The sequence below is a fragment of the Pygoscelis adeliae genome, unplaced genomic scaffold, assembly GCF_000699105.1.
Source record: "Pygoscelis adeliae isolate BGI_AS28 unplaced genomic scaffold, ASM69910v1 Scaffold86, whole genome shotgun sequence".
NCBI lineage: Eukaryota > Metazoa > Chordata > Aves > Sphenisciformes > Spheniscidae > Pygoscelis > Pygoscelis adeliae.
In genome coordinates this window covers 3,279,161-3,290,002 of record NW_008824930.1, presented here as the reverse complement: position 1 = coordinate 3,290,002, position 10,842 = coordinate 3,279,161, and positions in this window count along the sequence as shown.

Below are 10,842 nucleotides of genomic sequence, written 5' to 3'. Positions count from 1 at the left end.
TTTTAGGATTAAGAAAAAAAATGGACTGTTTCATTTTAGAATTGCTTTTCTTAAACACAAGTCAAGTCATATTTGATAAAAAAACTCCATAAAAACAGGTAGCAAGCTTAACCATGTTCTGTATTTTCATATTCTCACTGAAGACTGCATGAAAAGCAAATGGTATGCCTTATGCCAAACACAAAAATGTGAAAAAGATGTTTTTCTCCTGCAAGTACAAATAGCTTTTGTCCCTTTTTAATATTGGTCTGTATTATCTGTTCCCTGTAGGCAGAAATGCTGCTTTTGTTATGTTATTATTTTGAGGAGAAGAATAGGGTTTGTTCCGCAGAAAAAAGTAACTGAATCAAATACCCAAACCTGCCATAGGTATATTTATCAGAGGCATTCGTCTCCCAATTTCGGTGATAGCTTGTCACAGTTGTTGCCAGTCACAGGTTTCTTTTCTTGCCACATAAACCCGCATCAATCTGATTATGAGAATATACATACATGATGTACAGAAATGGTTCTGGGGCCAGTTGTCCCTAAGCATCGATTTCAGCATCGTGAGACCAGCTTTCAGGTCATTCTGCAGACAACGCAAACGTTCCTAGAACCTGAAGCCCACGTAATTGAATCCATATCTGTTTCTCTGCTTAGGAAGCTTGCTTTTCTGTACTATTATATGTGGTTTGAGGAAACTGGATTATTTAAATAATATTTTGTGTACTATCTTACATCTCAACAACAAGAACGAAGACTGAAAAATCTATAGTGCTACACAGTTTTCCATATGCAGTATGCCCCCTGTATGCAGCAAGAATATAGAAATTACATTCTCAGTTCTGTAAAAATGCTGTTTTTCACAAGGAGAAAATATGTGCAGGTCTCCTAACAGCCCATTGAGTTAATTCCTGTCAAGTTTTCAAATTCTAAACAATTTATAAAGCATATTGGAAATTTGAGTGTAATAAGAAGGAAGAAGGAAAAAGAAACAAGCAATTTTGGTTAATTTGAGAACTTGATAGAAGAAGCAAGAAACATACACGATTAATGAAACAAGGTATTTGTAAATATATACTAGTTATTGCCGTGGAAGGAAGAGGACGTCATTGCTTGGAATCTTTAGAACGGTGACAGTCAGGAGAAAGATCAGAGTAAGTAGAGTTGAGTTTATATAGTAGTTGGGGTTTGACCTTTAATTGCATCTGGTTTGCCAAATACGAGCATTAGATTACAAAACTCATGATGGAAATTATTTACAGGGGGCATGAGAACCTATAGTCGTAGTCCCCCACACACCTTTTTTTTTTTTTTTAATGTTGCAGATGCCTGGGTTGTTGTCACACGTGAGGGTGTGTTTCCCAGCACAACATCTGATTAGTCACTAATTTAGTAAGGAATGTCCTGGCACACAGTTTTGTTGAAGCATGTGAGCCTATCAGCAGAATAACATATTATATTCTTTTAGGTGTTTCGACATACAGTTGAGTAAAACAGCTCAGCCGTTTTGAAACAAACATTATGATATTCCTTCCCTGAGTCTCTTTTTTTTTTTTCTTTTTTCTTACTGGCAGAAGAGATGTTGCATGTTTACCTATTGAAATAAGTTTCATGCCTTAATTCTGTATTTTTTTTTTTTTTTATTCCAAGATGCTTTAGAGTCTAAATAACACTGGAAATTCGCTCTATAAAGCTACATGTCTTTTATTTTTACACTGAGGAAAACAGAGGGTAGCACATGCTCATTATGTTTTCCATGCTCTGCAAGTTTCCCCACTCCTTGAATACAGATGATCAGACATATTCAGGAGACCAGTTTAATAAAAATTTTCAGAGATAAATATTTACTGTAGCACAAAACCACAAAAGTTCTCTCAAGCCCACCTGAATGTTACAGTCACAGCACCACATGACACACCCTTCCTTTTCCTAGTTTAGATTTGATATAAGGAGAATGATACTCTTTCAAAAGTTCAGCCTTTTTTTACTGAGTGCTTGGATTGGTAGTACAATTAATAGATCACTGACTTAGGTGTGGCCATCGACGTTGCTGTAGGTCAGTTCATAGTGTGAGGTAATGCTTAAGAGAATTTCATGGTGAATATAAAAATACCCAATATGAAAGTAGTAGAAATATTTTTTTAAATACTTTAAACTATTAACATTTTTAAAAATCTAGATTAAAAATTTCAGACAAGAAGACTGTGACAGAATGCTGAGTAGAGATTGATGTAGTCCGGTTGAATTTCCAAAAGGCATTAGCTAAAAGCAAATAAGTAACTCTGGAATGTAAGAGAAGATCCTCCCATGAATAAAAAAACAGATGGAATATAGGGAACAGCAGTGAGACTAAAAGGCTAGCCTTCGTGTTAATGGAAGGCTGCAGAATAAGTCCTGCAGCAGTGCGTGCTGGAACCGTTCTGATAAACGTAGTCATAAGTGATCCTGAAAAGGCAGTGAATAGTGGGATGGCCAGGCCTGCTGGAGGTACCACATTATTCAAGGAAATGAAGACAAGGACCGACTGTGAAGAATTTCCGAAGACTTTCACAGGATTCTTTCACAGTAAAATAGCATATGAAATTCAGTGTAGGTAACTGTGAAGTTATGCAGGAATACCAGTCCTAAATTCACATATAAAATAAGTGTCCAAAGGTGACTGTAACCACTCATGAAGAAGATGTGGTCTCACAGAACCAGCGTTGATCAACAGACCAAATCTACTGTTAAGTATCAGTAAAAAAGACACATGGGGCAAAAGTAAGCACAGCCACACGCCACTCCTATAAATTTGTTGTATGTCCACATCCTGAATACTGTGTGTGGTTCTGATCCACTACCTCCCATAAAAAGATACAAGAGAAAAAAATGTCCAGAGTAGAGCAACAAGATAGAACAAATATATGGAACTATTTCCATATAAAAAAACAAGTAAATGAGATAGGACTTTTGAAAAGAGAAAAGGAATAATTAAGGGGAAATATAATAGAGGTCTCTAAGATTCCATAAGGAACACACCTTCTCTCTCACGCTATTGGAATGAGGAGGCATCAAAATAGCAGGCAGCAGGCTGAGGAAAAATAAAAAGAGGTAATTAAGCTTTAGAAATCCTTGACACAGGATTGTTGTGAACATTAGAACTATATGTGGATTAAAAACACAGGACAGTTCTTTGAAGAAAATTAATTGAAGGCTATTAAATAAAACACTAGCACCTCCGGTTTTGAAAGTCCCTGAGTTGCAGACTCTTGGAGGTTGTATTGTATTTTATGGAGGTATCATTACATATTTTCCCATGTTCTTACTCTCTTGCTTAGGTATCCTCAGGTATTCAATTTTGGCAACTGTTGAAGACAGGGCACAGGGCTAGATGGACCTTTGGCTGACCCAGTATAGCTGTTCTTGTTAAAAGCGTTACAAGCATTGACTTCTTATTCAGTTCAGTGACATAGTAAGACTGAAATAAATACATCTTTTTATTTCTGCATTTGTATATGTTGTTAATAAATTGTATATAAATGTTAAAGTTTGAGAAATCCCAGAAGGGCACCTGAGAGAGCTGTTGCCCAGTTTTAGACGGAGTGTCTGTTGCTACCACCACATTCCATGGAAGTTGCAAGGTCAACGTGTACCTTAAGAACTTGCTTTTATGCATTTAGGCATGAGATCAGAGTAATAAAATCAATCAGAGCAGTAATATCTGAGGTTTGCACGTCTGATCTTTAAAAAGATACTGTTCTAAACATTTTAAAGAACTTTTAGCCGAATGCATGTCTGTTTTCTTAGAACACAAACTGAGACAAAAGCATGTGAGGCTGTTGTTTCACGTATTGATAGCAAAGACTCCAGATGTGTCTGAACAATTATTGTATGAAGTTCTTGTGTCAGGGCTGTACAGGAACAAAACTCTTTCCATTGTGAGTTCACCATAAGCAGATAATTTTCCTAGGATGCGTAGCTTGGCAATTTCTGTCCTAACTTGTTAGCTGAATTAGATATTTTGTATTATAATCGAAGTCTCAAACCATGGGAATTCAGCTGAAAACTCCTTAATCTGATGATAAGCAGAAATATAAAGAAGTTTCTGAAAAGGACACATAAACAGAATTTTTTGTTAAAGTTTCAAATACTTTGCTCAAAACCCTTTCAAATGTACCTTGGAAAATATTTCATCAATCAGTAATCAAACAAAAAACATATTAAAGAGGCTTTTTTTGGTAAAGAATAACTTTAGCATATGGAAATTAGTCATCCGGGGCTTTCGTTGTCAGTCACAGAAATGAGGTGGAGAGAAGTGCAGGATACCTGAAAAGTAGTTGAAAAATGATGTATTTAAAGTGCTCTGAATACTTTCCAAATAAAGTCTTTTTTTTTAATCAGAAAAACTCACCTCACTGGACTAAAGTAAAAGTCTGGGTAGAGTGTTATTTTTTCACCCTTCTACTTCCCTCCTCTATAGGAAGATCTATAGGAACATCCAGGGAGTTGGACTCAGTGATCCTTCTCGGTCCCGTCCAACTTGAGATACTCTATGATCTGTATATTAGCAGAGAAGGTTTTTCAAAGCAAAGGATGCTTTCCCATAGGTATTTCGGAGATCAAGATTCTGAAGGAAACGGCAAAACTTGGAGAACAAGTCTTCTGAGGAGCGGCTGAGGGAACTGGGGTTGTTTAGCCTGGAGAAGAGGAGGCTGAGGGGAGACCTCATCACGCTCTACAACTACCTGAAAGGAGGTTGTAGCGAGGTGGGTGTTGGTCTCTTCTCCCAAGTAACAAGTGATAGGATGAGAGGAAATGGCCTCAAGTTGTGCCAGGGGAGGTTTAGATGGGACGTGAGGAAAAATTTCTTTACTGAAAGAGTGGTTGAACATTGGAAGAGGCTGCCCAGGGAAGCGGTTGAGTCACCATCCCTGGAGGTATTTAAAAGACGTGTAGATGCGGCGCTTAGGGACATGGTTTAGTGGGCATGGTGGTGTTGGGTTGACGGTTGGACTCGATGATCTTGGAGGTCTTTTCCAACCTTAATGATTCTATGATTCTAAAAGCTGTGACAAAATACATGCATTTTACAGATTTATATAGATAAAATACAGGTATGAATAAGTAACTTCTAAATTGAAAGCTTAATTTTTCAGTCTTCTGGCAGCAAAATCTACTATTGAAATGTATTCGCTAGAGCTTAACAAAAAGATTTCTTTAGAAATTTTTAGACATCCATGAAAAATAAGGGAAAAGGAAGTTTTAACAGTGATAGGAGCTGCTATTGTGCTGTGCAAAACAAGGTGTTCTGTACATGTGTTCTAAACCACCTTATGAAGTGGATTGAATTTAAATAAAAATTAATAGTAAAGGAACAGGGAAAGGAAAATTTGTCTTTTATACTTTGAGACAGAAGTCTAGATAACTAAAGTTAATTTGGCTTCCCGGTACTGCTGTCAGTCTCTCCGCAAAATGTCATGCATGTTATCATCTTCTCCAGGGAGGGCGAAGGTTATCGGGAGCTCAGCACTTCTGGCTGAGTGTTCTGGCAGCGCTCGCCCAACCAGTTCAGGGGATTCCTCTAAATCACAGATCTGCCTGTGCCTTTGATGACAAACAGGTTAGGCTGCAGGTCTTCATTGATCATCGCTCCTCGTCTCTTTCTTGACTTCTATTAGCCCAAGAGCCGTGTAGCTGTGTAGTTTTTTTGGAGGGTAGGTGTGATTGCAGGAGGGTGTCGAGTTCTCTTCTGCAGTCTTGGCTGCCCCCTTGCCTTTTTTGTGGAGCTGTGTGGTGTTTCATTAGCCTCCATAGCTTTAAATTTGCAGTTATTTCACAGAGGGACAGATGTTAAAAGAGCAGAATAATTGTGGTTTGACACACAGTTTGGAGGAACTCTGGTAAGAAATTGGACACTTCAGTCACTCCAGGATAAAGTTAGTTTTGTTTTCATCAATGCGTCTCAGAATTAACCATCCTATCCAGTCTGCAATTGTGTATGTGTATGAATTGTCATCGTGTGAAGCATACCATTGCTTCGTATAATGTATTTCTTGGTGCTGTTTCTCATTATTGCCTATCTTACCCCTGTATGTTGTTGCCTGTGATATTATGCAGGAGTATTTTCTTTTAATCTTAGCATTTAACAAAGTTATATGTCTGGTTTCTCTTTCCAACTGGTAGAGCTATAATGTGAGATAAAATGGTAACATGAACTGTGGTGGTGAGTTCTTATATTTTTGCCTTTTTTAAACAAGCTGGTTGACCTGCATACACAAGTACGTGCCTTCTAAAATGGCATGCAGTCTGACATTATTTTCCCTGATCTGTTTTAGTTTGTAAGTACTTCAAACTTTGCTTATATAAATTTACATTTCATTGCTTTCATTATAATATATGAGATTTGCTAATGTGCTGTTACATGTTTTGAAGCTGGAAAGTAGCGACAGATAGCATACAAATTACCAATTGCTCCATCAGATAAAAATATGGCCTTAGGACTGAGTCACATTAGTGACAATCTAGTATTTTTTATGTCACAGTTGCACAGTATCTACCACAGTAAGACTGAATAAAGATAATTCTAATGAAAAAGCTCTTTTTTAAAGGGAGAGAATATTATTGAAATTTAACCATCAGGCATATGAAACACTAGAGACTTTTTCTCTTGTCACACAGTAAACCAACAAATAGATAGTAAGTTGATGAGAGAAGTTAACAGTATAATTTGGTAATCTGTCTCACTTTCGTTATATAGGCGTTGAAAAAGGCTGTGGCCCTGAAGGAATCAAGATGAAGTTATATTTAGTATGAAAACGTTTGGCTAGCAATTCTGAATATTAACCAAGAACTTTGGCTCTTTGAGCTGGGACATAAGAATAGGGCTGATGTCAATGAAAATGATTAATAATATGTAACTGTGTGCTGTGCTTCCATTATAAAGTACTTGAAGTCCTGCACTTATTCATCCCTAAGCTTGTAATGTCTAATTCAGGACTGGTGACCTGGACTTTGATCTAGTTGTGGCTTGCAATTGCACTAACCGCTCCCTGGTGAGGTTTTCTTACATTGCACAGAAGAATAAATCATATGATTAGGTGGAAAACTGGCTCATAGCCTCTTCTTCATAGGATGATAGCAGCATCGAAATGGTGGTGGGTTGTCTTAGCAAACTGTGAGCATACCAGCAAAATCTTTTAGACATAGGCATTGTCAGTACGTGGCTCTGAGCATCCTAATAATCTTAGAGATTCTATGTAGCTGAGTGACTTCTTATGTTCTTAATTGAATTATATATAGCATTGTCTTCTAAATATTCTCCTTTTCTTCATAGCTTGCTGGCAGTCTGTTTTTCTTGCATTGTTTTGTGCTGTGTTTAATACTTACATTAGAAAACACAACAGACTTCTCAGGTTTGTGCTTTAATTCTTTGTATCAACACTTTTGAAAAATATTTGCAATTCTTCATGCATTCTTAACTATTTCTAATCGTTTGACCAATTTGTTCAGTGCAAGCTGATTTCATTGTACAGCTATCTTGCTATTTGGTCTGCCTTTCATATAGTTCATCTCTTTTCAGCGGGGGAAGAAACCAATTGCTGAGAAGAAACAAATTCAGATTGCTACAAACCAAAAGAGACAGGTGAAGGGGCAGGTTTCAAAATCTTGAGTAGCACGTGTGCCTAGGAAAAAAAATTGCATTTTAATGTGACTTTACTGAATTACAGATCATGATTATAGACGAACTGGTACATAAGTACCTAGGGTAAATAGGAAATGTGGTATAGTAAGCAAAATAATTTCATGAAACAGTATGTAAAGAGTCTCTTGACAAATTTGGAAAAATACTCGGTTATCTTTAGAAATTGCTGAGATCATTGCTAGATGACATATTACGTGTTTGTTTTCCACTCCAAAATCTGTTTCTTTTATAGCTGTTTAACGAGATCCCATGGCCAAAAGTCCCAGAGCAGTTGAGATTTTCACCCTTAGTGGTAAGATCTTCTACCGCCGTCTCCAACTCTTCTCTGTTTGTCACACAAATCCAGCATGATCTATCATGTTTGTACCAGAGGAAGATTTGCTATCTTCATGTGACTAAACTGCATTTGCTTTCTAAACTGCAGTTGAAGTCTCTTACTTCCTTTAACTCTTCTTTCTGCTTGTGTTCGAAAACTTGGAAATACTCTCATGCACCATGGCGCATTATTACGTGTGCTCTATGATGAAACACTAATACCTCAGTATTAGTACCACTAATACCACTGTGGTACCACTAATACCACAGTGACAATTCATTGTTGCTGATACAAATCAGGTTTTGGTGTCTGTTGATAGTCATGTTGCTTTCATACTCAATTTTTTATGATTCTTTAAAAATACATATTCATGTGCTTTATTCTGCCCAGTAAATATTTCTTGCATGCAATATCTTGTTTAGCTTTTTGAATGTTGCATAACTTTTTTTATGTCAAACCTCTGAATGCTGGGTTTTTTTCCTGAATGTGCAGCTTGTGATTTAAAAAATGTTTTAACAGTTAGTTATTTCATCCAGGTACAAAGAAGAGTCCTGCATAATATGCAGGATTCCATGAAGAGAGAAAAATTTCTCTGAGCGCTTATTTTGTTTGCTTTTGTTGGTCTTTGACTGTTGATTTTTTTTTTTTCTAATTTATTTTTTTGCCATTACTAGTTCTAGGTACAGAGAAATACAAAACTATGTTTTGTGTGTAATAGGTGTCTTAAGTTTTTTTAGCACACTGCTTACCAGGTTGAGGTTATACCTGCTATAATACTCCAGCAAAGAACTGAGCATGTGCAGCAGTTGATGATTTTTCATTTACGCTTGTATGAAAGGCTTCCTCTCTTCTAAAACAAGCCTCCTGTGCATATCTTATAGTGTATGAAGAGATCTCAAAGTTAAGTAAATATAATAAGCATTTGCAATTTGAAGTCAGCTTTACATAGTCAGAAAGAACTGGGACAGATACCATTCAACAAATTTGGATGTTGAAAATATGAGAAAATTGGGTGTGCATTTCAAATTGATGAAATACATTAAAATGTATATTTTCATGTGTGTGTGCTTATAAATACATAAATGTACACATGCCTGCACACACGCACTAATGTGACCAGTATATTCACTTTTCTATGTTGAAACGGGGGGGAGGAAATATTCCATTTTAGGGGACTTCATGTATGTTATTATACGAATTTTTTCAGTAGCAGAAACATGCATTTCAAATTAGTTCTAATCCTAAATATGCCTTTGACAATGATGGTAATTTTTAAACACACGCTCTTGCTGAAAATAATATCAGCATAAACCATGTACAAAAAATAAAATGCTAGACTTCCCATTCCTTCTGGAAATACAAACTAAACTAGACGTTCTTTTTGGAGTGTGATTTTTTGCTATGAGTCAGTTGAGGTTTTTTAGGATGTCTTTAAGTGTACAGTATGGTGTTCATTATTAGAAGTGAACTCGTTCATAGCTGAATAATTAGAACAGGGTCATATGTTGAAAGCACTGTCTTACTCTCCTTTTAGATGAGGAGAGACGTAGAAGGCGGCAGTGATTGTGACTAGTTCTGGAGCTGGTCGACCAGCTAAAGTGTGCCACAGGCTGACTAATTAAAATCTTTGAAAGCTTGCATTCTGGGTGGGGTACACCATCTACCACGCAATGCCAGATCATCCCCCTTGCACTCCACGTGATCAGCGTGCTGCCTTTCACCCCCCTGCTAAAGCCCCTGAGCATCTTCAGTATCTGAGTATGTAGAACAGTGCATCCGACACAATTTCTGATCCTCTCAGCTACTCGGTAAAGCTACTTCCTTGTCTCTGGCAAGAACGTTTTATTTTCCTTCTCTTGCTGATGACTTCCTCTGAAGTCTTTGGTGCCTGCCTGTAAAAGGAAAATTTCACACAGATGTCTATACTGTTTGGGGGGAAGGCCATTTAATTGGTACTTACGACACATGTTCAGTCCAAATCTGTACTCAGCAAGAGCAAAACTGGTAAGATTCCCTGATCAAGCAAGATGTCAGGCATCTGATCTGTGTGCCAGCACATCTTTTGGGGTGTCTTAATACCTGGCGGTAAAGAGCACTATCAAGGAAGTTTTGAGAAAGGTCTAGAGGAGAGCTCTTTAGTTGAAGAACAGGGTAATGAAGATGAACAGAAGCAAGAAGGATTGATTCTTAAAGTTATCCAAATAAAATAAAGACCACGTACTCTGGAAAACTGTGTGTAAAACTGTGGTAACAAGGGTCAACAGAGCATGAGGAGCAACTCACGAAAAGGGTCAAAATGTATAAATTAATAGTATGCCCTCACCGGGAACAATGGTGTACATTTCTGGTCTCTCCCGCCTTAAATTGGTTATAGTAAATGTAGGAAGAGTTTGGGAAAGAACAGTGAGGATGTTTCAGGGTGCACAACAGCTTACATGCATGAAACGAGTGAGCAAAATCGGACTTTTAAAGCTGAATGAGCTGACCAAGAGCAGAACACAATCAAGTACCTTTTTCCTTTTGATTAAAAAGTCAAGTGCTTTCATGTTCCTTTCAGAAATAACGGGGCTAGGGGGAAGGGGTTGTTCCTTCTGTTGAGGAACCAACAGAGCCAAGGGGAGGGAGAATTTCAGAAAATGCTGGATGTGAGAAGTGAGAGAGATACAGCAAGGCTGGGAGATGGCAGCTCAAGCAAAGAGGTTGCCGAGAAGAGCAGGATTAGTCATGTGAGGTGAGGCCTCGGAGACGGCAAGAAGCAGCTTACAAAGGACAGAGAGGACTGACCAAAGTCCCCTGCAATTCAGAAAGTTGTAGCGTTAGCTGCAACTAAGCAAGGAAGTAAGAACCTCCCTGAAACAAA